At 37.5% G+C, this 13,944-nt stretch overlaps 1 pseudogene; it reads left to right on the forward strand.

Moving 5' to 3' along the window:
* Positions 1 to 671: 671 nt before the first annotated feature.
* On the forward strand, positions 672 to 2,216 carry LOC125189937 (subtilisin-like protease 4 pseudogene; annotated as a pseudogene).
* The last annotated feature ends 11,728 nt before the right edge of the window (positions 2,217 to 13,944 follow it).

A 13,944-nucleotide genomic window follows, 5' to 3' on the forward strand; every position in this document is an offset into this window, starting at 1 on the left:
GTCCGAAGATCGGCGATCGAAGATAGATTTTCCGTCGCAGAACGTTAGGTCCGCCGAAGAGAATGATAAACACGATTAGGTTTCTCGCTGAAAGAAGAAGGATATATAAATAGTAAAATGAATTTTGTATTTTTTTTTATTGAAAAACATAACAATGTCTCATATTTGTAATGAATACGAAAATAAATATATTAAGCATAAATGGAAAAGATACAATGTGTGAGTATTTACCTGTTAGTAAAAGAACTATAGAAATAATAATAAAGTGATGCCTTCAAAGAGAAGTGTTTGATTGAGCAACAATTTTATTGCATACACGTAGATCGCATACAAATTTATGGCACTGTAAGGGAAAACTCGTCGCTCATATTTATTATAGGCATTTTTATCTAAAAATTTGTAATGACTAAATTATATCGAAATGAAATTAATGACCAAGGGAGTATTTGCTTTAAGGATGGCAAAAACAAAAGTTGATCATAATTCTGGAGACATAAATTTTTATACTAACAATCACTTAAACGTGGAAAGGGTTGACTCCAAAAGATAGGTCGTTCAAATATGGCATACGTTTTTAAGAAATAAACGTCTATAAATTGGATGATGATGAATACCAAATAAGCACACAACAGAATCAATTTCCCATTCCTCAGTCCTCACTTATGTTAAACATGGCATACCTTTCTTTTACCATCACAATTCTCTGCATATTAAGTATTATTACACTCCCAAAATATGCATCACAAATACCAAACACAAACACTTTACAAACCTACATTGTTCATGTGGAGGCACCTGAGACACACCTTATGTCTCAATCTCATTCTCAGTCCGAAGATCTAGAGAGCTGGTACCGCTCTTTTCTCCCGGCTACCACAGCTAGCACGAGTGAGGACGAGGCGCATCTAGTCTACTCATACCGCCACGTGTTTAAGGGATTTGCTGCTAGGCTTTCGCCCAACCACGTCAAAGATATGGAGAAGAAGAAAGGATTCATCTCAGCACGGCCTCAGAAACCGATGTCTCTGCACACAACACACTCTCCCAGCTTCTTGGGGTTGAACCAGAACACAGGTTTCTGGAAACACTCAAATTATGGAAAAGGTGTGATTGTTGGAGTGTTGGACACCGGAGTACATCCTGAACATCCGTCCTTCAGCGACAAAGGGATGTCTCCGCCGCCAGCTAGGTGGAAGGGAAAGTGCCAATTCAACCACACAACGTGCAACAAAAAAATTATAGGAGCAAGATACTTCAGTGCTAAGGACCAAAGCCCAATAGATGATGACGGCCATGGCACGCACACTGCCAGCACTGCTGCTGGGAATTTTGTTGAAGGGGCGAATGTTTTTGGCAGTGCCAATGGGACAGCTGCGGGCGTTGCACCACATGCTCATCTATCCATCTACAAAGTATGCTGTGCTGAAGGTGATATCCTTGCTGGGTTGGATGCAGCTGTTGAAGATGGAGTCGATGTGCTATCACTTTCTCTATCCTTGGACTCAGGAGGCTTGTATGAAGATGCTATTGCAATCGGTGCATTTAGCGCGATGGAGAAGGGCATCTTTGTTAGCTGCTCAGCTGGAAACGGCGGTCCAGGGCTCACATCCGTATTAAACGGGGCGCCTTGGATTCTCACAGTCGGAGCAAGCACCATAGACAGAAAAGTAGGAGCAAGAGCAATGTTGGGAAATAACCAACAATTTGATGGCCAGTCAGCTTTTCAACCAAGGAATGTTCCTAAAAAGCACTTCCCGCTTGTTTATGCAGGGATGCTCAACGCTTCCGACGAATATGCGCTTAACTGCTTCAACGACTCACTCAGCCAAAGCGACATCCGAGGGAAAATAGTGGTGTGTGAGTGTGAATATGGCATATTAACACCAGTCGAAATGGGGGAAGCAGTGAAGAGTGGTGGTGGTGCCGGCATGATTGTCTTAAACTCTAAGGCATACGCAAACACCACCTTCTCGGAAGCCCACGTCCTTCCGGCCACACACCTCAACTATGCAAACGGGTTGAAGATCAAAGCTTACATAAATTCAACAAGAAATCCCACCGCAATAATTTCTTTCCACGGCACATTGATAGGCAATGATCATCACGCGCCTGCCGTTGCTGGATTTTCTTCCAGAGGACCTAACTATCCAAGCCCTGGAATCCTGAAACCCGACATTTTAGGCCCTGGAGTCAATATTTTAGCAGCATGGCTGTAACACCTAACCTTTTTGCGTTAAGATTTTATTTTGAGAACGAGCGAATGATAGATCTCGAGTAAAATACCGTCTTTGTTTGATTGGTTGCGATTAGAAATAGTGAATGCTTGAATTGTTGTTGGTTAATCGTGTAGGGAAAGTAGTTGACGAAATTGACGTGAGATTCGTCGATGAGAAAATTGAACGTTCGTTTACGAGTATTTGAAATAACACCAAAGTACTAAAATAAACCACCACAATTTAATCAATGTTCTAAATCAAATATTTGGGCCTATCACCTTTATCTATCTTGTTCTAGCCTATTTATTTTTTTAGTTGGGACCAATTTTGAGAAGCCCAATTCTTCATTAATTCAAATTTCAGCCAAAATAACTACCACTCCTCCAACTATCCGGCGGTTTCCGCAATTCTCTCCACTCTCTATTCATTCTCCAACAAATGCAAATCTTGACAGATACTCTTCCTCACTTCAGTTCCCAACTTTTCACACAAAACAGTGAGTTCAAGTTTCATCGCCCATTATCTTTTTTCCAGCAAAGTCAAATTCTTCTTTACCAAAAGGTATACCCCTTCAATTCCATATGAATGCAAATCTCTACATTTTAATCCCATGGCACAATTTCTTGATATCACAGATTGACAGAAATAGGTGGAAAGACAGTAAAATTTTCCAAACAAATCCATCCTGCAGTTGCAAGTTCTTTTCGAAGGTATATTTCTCTAATTTCGGAAATCTTCCACAGCATATCATTAACGATAGTTGGCGGACCAGAACCAAAACTGATTTTGTTGATTTCCTTGAAACGGTTGAGTGATACGTTTTTGATAAAGCTTTGATCTTTAATGCTTTTCTAGCTTTTGCTTACCTTCAACTTTAATTTTGGAATATACTTATGCCTACCCATAAATAGTTGAAATCGGACAATTAGAAATTTAATAAAAGGTTTAGATGTGGGGAAAAGGCGGAGAGGTTGTGAGTAGCGGCGCTGCCCGATGGAGGAGCTGACTGCCTGGAATGACGGGCGGATAATGGGGGCCAGAGGAAGTGGCGCCACGGTGGAGTCAGCTTTGTGCTTCTAATCTTGGAATTCTTAGTTCTTAAATTGAGACACCAAATTTGAGAGATGATTTGTGAATTGTAGAAGAATGATAGAGAGTGAGAGAGCGTGAGTTTTACTAGAGGCAGAGAGTGAAGATTTAACACAGAGAGAGAGAGAGAGAGTTGTTGCGTTTGAAATGAAAATGGAGAGAGATACGTTGGTGATGGCTGGGAGTATATTTTAGTTCATTTGTTAAATGGCTTGGGCCATTTAATTTATCTACAAATTTTGGGCATGTACTTATATAAAAATGTGTTGGGACGGGACTATATATAGTTTTTGATTACTTATTCTTCATCCTTAGTTTTAGTTTGTGCCCCTAATTAATTTTTATTCTTTTTAGTATACTTGGCATCTATTAAGAAATAGGCCAACTTATTTGTCCAAAGAATTGAAGATGGCTAGCTGCTTCTCCACGTGACGCTTTGAATACTAGACCACAAATCTTCTCTCTGGTTCCCGAACTGTACTCCGATATCAGTGTGGGCTGATCTCACCAGAATACTAGGACTTAAATAAAGAAGACAGAAGAAATCCTTTTAGGAATAGGAGTGAATTTTGAAATCTCCTTCAACTGGGGGGGACGAAAATTTTGAATTTTTCAGTATAAAAATTGTGTTGTTTTTCTGTCTCCTTTATTCTCCTATTTATATTAAGTTTCTTTTGGGCCCAGACAGGGATCTATGGAAGGTTTTGGATATGGGCTCATCCAATTTACTTTTTTACTAATTAAATTGAACCCACAATTTAATATAAGTTATAATTGGAATATTACGAGCAGCCACTACAGAAGTAATATTGAACTCTCCCCATCCAAATCCAAAATTACAAGTAATCCGGGTTTCCGTTTAACTTTCATTTCCCGCGCTTAAGATAAAAATATCCATTAATTAATTAATGTCTGCTATGGACTTAATTAATTAACTTCTTATTAATTCCAAGAGTGGACTTAGCATGAAACGCTTATTTATTATTCATAGAGTAATCAAACTCCAACTAGCTATGTTCCGAATAATAAAACCTTGTTTCGCGCTTCTCTTGAGGACATTATCAAACGAGACTCAGCTCGCGCACGATTCAATATAATAGCAATCCTAACACCACTAGATATTGATCACCACTACCGAATATATCAGGATCATTGGGTTACGAAAAACCCGCACCATTTGATAAATCAAAGTAATGCATAATCAATACTGTATGCTCAATGCTAACCTACATTGATTAAGAAAAAAATATTTATCAAGACCTCGCCTTTCAGTAGATAGCATAAGGACAAGTCTTACTGTTAGATCCGTTCAGTGCTATACCACATCAATGTCATCTTATTTCAGTAAGGCTTAGAAATATGCGGACTGACAATGCAACCTTTCTCGATGGATAGTCAAATTCCAACTAGGTTGTGAAATTCATCTTTTTCTTTGTTTAGAACTGACCGTGTTACCTTAAAGTGGACGACGCCCACAACCGGTCTACTAAAACAAAGACTTAGACTTTGTTAAGTTAATTTATACATTTAAACATGCATTAACATCCATTAAATGTAAAGCATAACAACATTATGACTAAAATAATATTATTTTATTTTCCAATAATTGATGGGGTTTGGTGCCCCTTGCACAGCGGAAGATTTGTACAAAACAAATAAATCAGATAGGATCTATTTGACCGATTATGCGATTAATCAATTGACATGTTAAACAGATAATTGCATGCTAGAACGCAAATAATTCATGCTCAAAGAAAGTAAATCCTAAAACATGAATTCTACGGTTTAGGGTTACGATTTGATTCTCCAAAGAATCGTCGATTGCTCGCGCCTTCTCCACGTGATGATCTTCAATACTAGACCACGGATCTTCTGACTGGTTCCCGAACTGTATCTCGATATCAGGGTGGGCTGATCTTATCAAAATACTAGGAATCGAATAAAGAAGACAGAAGAAATCATTCTCCAATTAGGAGAGAAATTCGAACTCCTCTAGGTAGAAGGGGACGAAAATTATGAGTAATAATAATGAATGATTTCTATCTCCTTTATTCTCCTATTTATATTAAGTTCCTTTTGGCCCCAGACAGGGATCTATGGAAGGTTTTGGATATGGGCTCCCCCAATTAGCTTTTTACTAATTAAATTGAACCTACAATTTAATACAAGCTTATATTGGAATATTACGAGTAGCCACTACAGAAGTAATATTGAACTCTCCCCATCCAAATCTGAAATTACAAGTAATCCGGGTTTCCACTTTGTTTATTATTTATTTTCCGCGCTTAAGATATAAATGTCCATTAATTAATTAATGTCTACTATGGACTTAATTAATCAACATCTTATTAATTCCAAGAGTGGCCTTAGCAAGAAACATTTATTTATTATTCATAGAGTAATAAAACTCCAACTGGCCAGTTTTCCGAATAATAAAACCTTGTTCGAGCTCCTCTTGAGGACATTATCAAACTAGACTCACCCCGCACACGTTTCAACATAATAGCAATCCTAGCACCGCTAGATATTAATCACCACTACCCAATATATCAGGATCATTGGGTTGCGAAAAACCCGCACCATTTGATAAGTCAAAGTAGTGCATAATCAATACCGTATGCTCAATGCTAACATATGTAGATAAAGAAATAGTATTTTACCAAGACCTAGTCTTTCAGTAGATAGCATAAAGACATGTCTTGCTGTTAGATCCGTTCAGTGCTATACCACACCAATGTCATCTTATTTCAGTAAGGCTTAGAAATATGCGGCCTGACATTGCAACCTTTCACGATAGGTATTCTAAGCCTATCTAGGTTGTGAAATTCTTCTTTTTCTTTTGCAAAGCATTGCATAGATCTGACCGTGTTACCTTAAAGTGGACGCCGCCCACAACCGGTCTACTAAGCTAAAGACTTAGACTTTGTCTGCTTCTTATACATTTAAATGTTTATAGAACATCTTATAAATGCACAAGCAAACGCAATGTAATAATAATAGTGGTTCTATTCATGCGTAACTGCTCGAATAATACTGAATCGGGTTAAAAGTGGATTGTAGAGTTTTACGTATACAAGCAATGTTCTATTCGCGCGGAACTTGCTCGAAACATGCTTTTCAGTATACCAAACCTAACAATCTCCCACTTATACTCAAAACATGCTTTCGAGTATACCCACTGCCAAAAAATCTCCCACTTATACTCAAAGTAGGTCTTTGTACTAGATATATCGAACTACCATTCATTTCACCAAGTGAAAGAGAAATCTGCTTGGTTGTTCTCTGATTATATCTTTTTCACCATAATGTCTTTGCTGCATTCTTGATCTTTAATTAATTTCATCCCCATATGTGATTGCTTAGCTTAATAAACTCGTGTGTCCCTTGAGTTAGCCTTCACTAGAGTAATCAAAAATAACACTCATAGGCATACTCAAACTTACGATTAAAGCTATTAGGAAGATATTCCTAAGGTAAACACATATTCAGAGGATGACTTACTCGATCACTGATTAGTCATAAAACTAAGACAGTGTAACCCCAAGGACATTACATGTATGACTGGTAAACTAGAATATAGTTACTAGTCTTTCTCAAGCACCAGGGTACATTCATTACCTCAAATCGGTAACTCTAAACCGTAGAATTCATGTTTTAGGATTTACTATCTTTGAGCATGAAGTATTTGCGTTCTAGCATGCAATTATCTGTTTAACATGTGAATTGATTAATCGCATAATCGGTCAAATAGATCCTACGTCTGATTTATTTATTTTGTACAAGTCTTCCGCTGTGCAAGGGGCACCTAACCCCATCATCTTCTTCGCCGGAAACCCTAACCCTAACCCTAGAAACCCTAACTCTAGTCACCCAGCCCTAGCGGCGCATGACCGAGAGCAGCCATGCCGAGAACGGCGGCTGCTGGTTCGCGCGAGGCCGCCGGGCAGTTGGAGTTCGCCGGAAAGGCGCGGCTCCGGCCGCGTTTCTGTTTTTACGTCGACGGAGGGAGTGTCTCGGCGGTAATACGCCGGGAGAAAGAGAAGAGGAAGCAGCGCGCCTCCGGGCGCGGGCTGCCGGCGAAGGCTGGACGGCGAACTCGCCGATCCGGCGAGCTTATCTCCGGTGATATTCGTCGTCGTTGATTCGTGCAAACCTCGAACAACGAGATAACGATGATAGATTATTTAATGATTAATTAATTCATAAATTAAAAGATATCATTAAAAATAATATTATTAAATAAATAATATTTTTTGGGAAGATTTCCCTAGATTTTAGGAATATTTTGATTATTTTCTATATCTATGAATATTTCTATAGATAAGAATAATTTAATAGTTTCCTAATTATAATATATATCTAGAATCTATAAGTAAGATAGATATATATATATAAGATTACATTAAATAATATAAAATTATTTTCTTCCTAATCTTGAACTTGGAAATTATTATATGAATTTAATTTTTCATGTCTAATTAAGATTATAAATAATGTACTTTATTTTAGATATATCTTATAGTATGACATGAATAAGAATTAAATTCTAGATTAATAATTCCTAAACTAAGATACTAAAGATAATAAAAGATTTAATTATTCAGTCAATTAAATACCAACAGAATTTAGTTAGTCTTAATCTGGCTTAAGGCTAAAGGATAGTTAATGAAAAACCATAACCCAAATATCTAAGCGATAATTATGAACTAAAAGTTTATATATGGTCTCCATCGGTTGGACTGCCAAATTTGTGAAGTTGATTTTCTAATATTATCGCCACCTACAGAGTAGGGACAATAATCCTACGAAAACAACAAGTTCATAAGGGCGGACTTCTCACATAATAAATAGAATGAACTAGAAAGTGGTTCCCAATATTATTGCCACCTGCAGAGTGGGGACAATAATCCTAAGGAACTGCGAGTTTCAGGGTTCAATCAGAATTTATGAGATAGCTTGGTTTTGTTGTCAGCACATGAACATTGTTATGGGAGTGTGTTGTAGAAATAAAATTCTGTAATGCTAAATCTGATGGTCGTGCTTAGGCAACATTCGGCGTATTAACCTCCAGATGAGGATGCAATTGATGTGTCGGTGTTGTGACCAGTAAAATTGTCAAAATTTTATTGCGTATTAACCTCCAGAGGAGGATACAATTTATTAATTTTGCTGTTGTAAGATTTTGAAAAGTTTTATGGTTAATCTACTCAATTTCCTTACATAAGTTTATGACAAATAGTAAATTCTTCTGTTTGCAGTGCAATAAAATCCGTCAAGATGTCTTTTAATCCTATTTCTGCCATTTTCAAAGAAAACAAACTCGAGGGCCATAATTACATGGAATGGAAACAAAACTTGGATATCGTTCTCACAGTCGAAGAGTACAAGTTTGTGCTCACTACTCCACGCCCAGCTGTGCCAGCAGCTAATGCCGCGCAAGCACTGCGGGATGCGCATAGACGGTGGCATAAGGCGAATGAGATGGCTAAGTGCTACATGTTGGCTTCTATGTCATCAGTACTCAAGCATCAGCATTCTGCAATGAAAACTGCCGCCGAGATTATGACAAATCTCACAAATCTTTTTGGTTCTCAGAATCGAACGGCTAAGTCTCAAGCCTTTCAAAGTATCATGACGAAGACAATGAAGGAAGCCTCGTCAGTGAGGCAACACGTCCTCGAGATGATGAGTCACCTCAACCAGATTGAGGTTTTGGGAGGGACGAACGATCCCGAGTCCTAGGTTACTATAATCCTTCAAAGTCTCCCCCCTAGCTTCCAATAGTTCAAGCTCAATTTCGAGATAAACAAGCGGAATTACACTTTGGCAGAGCTGCTGACTAGAGCTGCTAACTGAACTTCAGTCGGCGGAGGACCTTATGGTTCAAGCTAAGGTAGCTATGCTGAGTTTACCTTAGGAATATCTTCCTAATAACATTAATTGTAAGTTTGAGTATGCCTATGAGTATTATTTTTTGATTACTCTAGTGAAGGCTAACTCAAGGGACACACGAGTTTATTAAGTTAAGCAATCACATATGGAGATGAAATTAATTAAAGATCAAGTACGCAACAAAGACATTATGATGAAAAAGATATAATTAGAGAACAACCAAGCAGATTTTTCTTTCACCTTATGAAATGAATGGTAGTTCGATATATCTAGTACAAAGACCTACTTTGAGTATAAGTGGGAGAATTTTTGGCAGTGGGTATACTCGAAAGCATGTTTTGAGTATAAGTGGGAGATTGTTAGGTTTGGTATACTGAAAATCATGTTTCGAGCAGTTTCGCGTGAATAGAATCTTGCTTGTATACGTAAAACTCTACAATCCACTTTTAACCCGATTCAGTATTAGTCGAGCAGTTCCGCACGATAGAATCACTATTATTATTACATTGTGTTTGCTTATGCATTTATAAGATGTTTTACAAACATTTAAATGCATAAGAAGTAAACAAAGTCTAAGTCTTTTGCTTAGTAGACCGGTTGTGGGCGTCGTCCACTTTAAGGTAACACGGTCAGATCTATGCAATGCTTTGCAAAAGAAAAAGAAGAATTTCACAACCTAGATAGGCTTAGAATACCTATCGTGAAAGGTTGCAATGTCAGGACGCATATTTCTAAGCCTTACTGAAATAAGATGACATTGGTGTGGTATAGCACTGAACGGATCTAACAGCAAGACATGTCTTTTAATATCTTGAATAAGTTTGTCACCAGACCTTTTAATATCTTGAATAAGTTTTTGAAAAACATCAATGTTATCCTCAATGTCCTTGAAAGATCAAGTTTAAATTTAAACAGCTTTTTTAGCAAATACATTCTTGATGACATTGAGGTTTCAGTATACAGAGTATCTAGTTTTTCTCATAGCTCAGAGGCAGACTCAATGGTGCCAACCTTCCTAATCACAGAATCAAAAAGGTTGAGTATAATAGCGGACCTAGCTAATTCATTCATTTCTGCAGCTTTATTTGCAGACTCAGTATTAGGGACTTTATCCTCAACAGATTTGAAAACTTTTTGCTGAATTAAATCAGTTAATTCATTCATTTCTGTTTCCAAATCACAAAATCATTTTTTCCATTAAAGGGGACAATGCCAACTGGTTGGGACACATTGAGAAAGATTTTAACACACACAAAAGTACAAGAAACCCAGAGAGCACAACAAGCAACCCTGCTTTCACAGAGAGTGGTCTTAAACACACAACAGTCAAAGAGACCACTTAGAACAGAGGGGTTTCTCATGCAAGAAACACAGATGCACACTTACAGCAAAGGCACACACGCACAGGAGACACCTCAAAGTGATCCCAGACTCAAGAATCAAGTCCAGAAGGAGTTCCTCCCTATCTGTCACGTGTACCCCGGCAAGAGGATTTCCCAGTTCAGAATCACCCAATGTATGGGGGCACAAGGGGTCACTCAAGGCGGTTAAGACATATGGTGGATAGGTAATTCACTCAAGAACACAGAGTCAAGCTCTGAGATACACACTTTGAGATTAAAGAAAACACTCTGAAAGCGGCAACGAAAGCAAAAAAAGTTGTAAAGAGGAGCACCAAGAAACATGCACAGTAAACAAGAGCAGAGAAGCCTAAGCCACGACCAATGGCAACTACCAGCAACAACTGCCCAAGCCTAAAACTAGAAAGCTGTAAAAGTTTTAGGGATCAAGCCAATTTACCAGAGCGGAAACCCTTCGTTAAGGACAATCCGACTATACCTGAGAGCCTATACCGGAGGCTTGAGCTTTACTCTGAAGAGCCCACCTCCTTTTAATTTGCGACCCGGTGTGCCCAAGTGATCCCCCCATGGCTCTGATACCACTATAGGGATCAGATCACTCGGGATTCACTAATTACCGGGACATCTTTTATTGATTGAGCTCTGAGATGGTTAATCTCAGAAGTTACAAGTCAAGTACAAGAGAAGTATCAAGATTACAAGTAATTCTGAGATGTCTAACTATTACTGATAGTAACCCTAATTGGAACCCTAACTATTTCCAGATTCTTGACCAATCTGGAATCCAAGTTCTGGCCCAATTAGAACCTGCACACTAAGATAAATAGATCAGTAAACCAACACAAGACCCTTTCGGATCTAAGTAACAACAAGTAACAACAACTAAGACTGAATAGTAAGGATATGGCTCAGGTCCCAACAGTGACTACACTAGGCCAAGGACCTCCCCACACGCTTCTACCACAAGTCACACGATGAGAAACCTTTGAATGCTAGGTCAGAAAACCCTAGCCACACCAGCTGCCACCCAAACTGTCAGAACAACCCGCAATCACTAGGAAACTCACAAGATCCTCACAAGTTCTCACTTCTTGAACGCCAGACTTCACCAGATTCAAACCTTAGGTAAGAATCCTCCAAGCACTCTGATGGAAACCGAGAAAGTCTCTAAACTCAAGATCTAAACCGCTAGAACCCACTAAAACAAGGATTAATCGGTGTAAACGAAAGATCAGAGGAGTTCACCGGCGAAGTCGCCTGAAAACAAGAGCGAGAAAGAAGAGAGAAGGCAGAGAGAGTTCTGGAGTGAGAGAGAGTAGAGAGTAGAATATAATAGGGTAAGTGAGAGGTCGGCCTCTCACTTAACAAACACAACTCAAGATCAACGGCCTCAAAGCAGGATCCGGGTGAGAGCTCCACGTGGCAAGCATCGGTGTGGCCTGGTAAGTAATGGGTCAAGCCGGTTTGGGCCTCCCTTACACAAACATTGGGCTCCAGTATTTAATCAGCTGGGATCAGCCCAATCAATTAAATTCAAAGACCCAACACATATGTAGACCACTATTATTCAACATTTTCGACATGAGATTTAAGAAAGTTGTGTTTAGTGAGATAAATAAAGTAAAATAAAGTAGAGGAGAAAATAAAATAAGAGAGAGAAGAGAGAGTAAATTAAAAGAAAGAATAAAGTAGTGTGATTAGATATTTTGTTTTTAGCCAAAAAGATAAATGACTCCAGTAATTTGGAACAAACCAAAATGGAATATGACTCCAGAACTTGGACAGAGGGAGCATGTTATTTCCTCCCAGCAACTGGGACAGAAGGAGTATGTTATTTCCTTTGTGCTGATCTTGTTGGTATCTTTATGTTTAGTTAAATGGGCACATATCCTTTCATTGGCTTAACAAAAACATTACTCTAATTACGATCAAACACAAGTCATCATCGATCACCTATTTTTGCTTTCGTTGTGGTTTCCACTTCTATTTTAATTGTTCTAACTTTTGTTGATAGGATATGTTAGTTTAAAACAAGACATGTCGATTATCTGATCAAGATAAGTAATGGAGATGTCAAAGAAACATAAAGATGAATATTTCTTCAACCACTCATGCCAAAAAGTTAAAAATTTCATTTGTAAAGGATAATTCTCTCACATTTCCCAATCCTTCACCCACAATAAAAAAAATGTTAGATTTTTTTATTCCGGAGTATCCAAAAAAAAATAGTTTCATTCCAAAATGAAAATATTTTCTCTCATACTTAGCCTAAATTGTTTTTATATATTTTACCCACTTTTTCTCATTTTCACTTATTTTACCATTTTCAGTAAAACTCATCTTATCTATTTATGAACCTATTTATTGTGGAATGAGGGAGTATAAAAAAAATATAAATTTCATATTTAATTATTAATTTTATAACCCTAAATAATACTCCAAATTATAGAAATTTAGTAGTAACACGTTCTTAAAGCATCAACAACGCCTAACCACTAGTTCTTTAGCCCTATATTATTCAATTGTTTTTCCGCACTATCCCGATCTTGAGCACTACTTGTTCACTGAGGACTAGACTATTAACAAACTTTTCCCATTTTTATTTGATTTGTGAAATGTAAGGCATGAAAACCGCTTCTTCAACTTGGAGATTTCCAAAGAAACGATGAATCCTACGAATCCTACTTCTCTGTAAAGATTAAATTAGAAAAAAAATGAACATTTGGGAAAAGTGAAGTAAAATGAATATGAGATTGTTACTCCATATCATAAAAATACGAAGGTTCAAGTGTTGTTTAAGTTATGAGGTTTTGTTGTTTGAATAAAATGGATAAGAATATAAAGATAGTCCATAAAACAAGTTTGAAATGCTTTCTCTCCCTCTACTATAATTCGTGTTGCTAATTTCAGTAATAATGTTTCATTATAAGTAAGATCAATAAAAGAGGGGACAGTTTTAGATTTGAGAAAAAAAATTCTTAATTTATCTTGTTTGACTTTGCTAATTCGTTTACCTAAGAAAATAGACAAAGTTATGACATTGCTAAATCATATACTTCCCAATCCACAAAAAACATGGATAAAATTTTGAATAACACAAATTTCGTTTACCTAAGAAAGAGAGAGGTAGGGTAAAAGTTTTGAAAGAAGTGTTAGTGGATTGTGGGGTCATATATGGGGTTATTATTTGTTTAAAACTTTTCATATTTAGAATTGGTCTAATTTTGGTGAACGGCTGAAAATTGTAAAATTAGTCTATTTTGTGGACGAAGGTAGTTTTAATTAGGAATCTGAACATGAAAATTAAAAATGGAAGTTTACCCAACAGTGAATGCTCAACTGATATTGCTGGAAACAACATAATTTATAGTAATCAAATAGTACAA

This window comes from Salvia hispanica, chromosome 5 (genome assembly GCF_029641045.1).
Source record: "Salvia hispanica isolate PSC_SH4W2 chromosome 5, Shi_PSC_v1, whole genome shotgun sequence".
NCBI classification, from domain to species: domain Eukaryota; kingdom Viridiplantae; phylum Streptophyta; class Magnoliopsida; order Lamiales; family Lamiaceae; genus Salvia; species Salvia hispanica.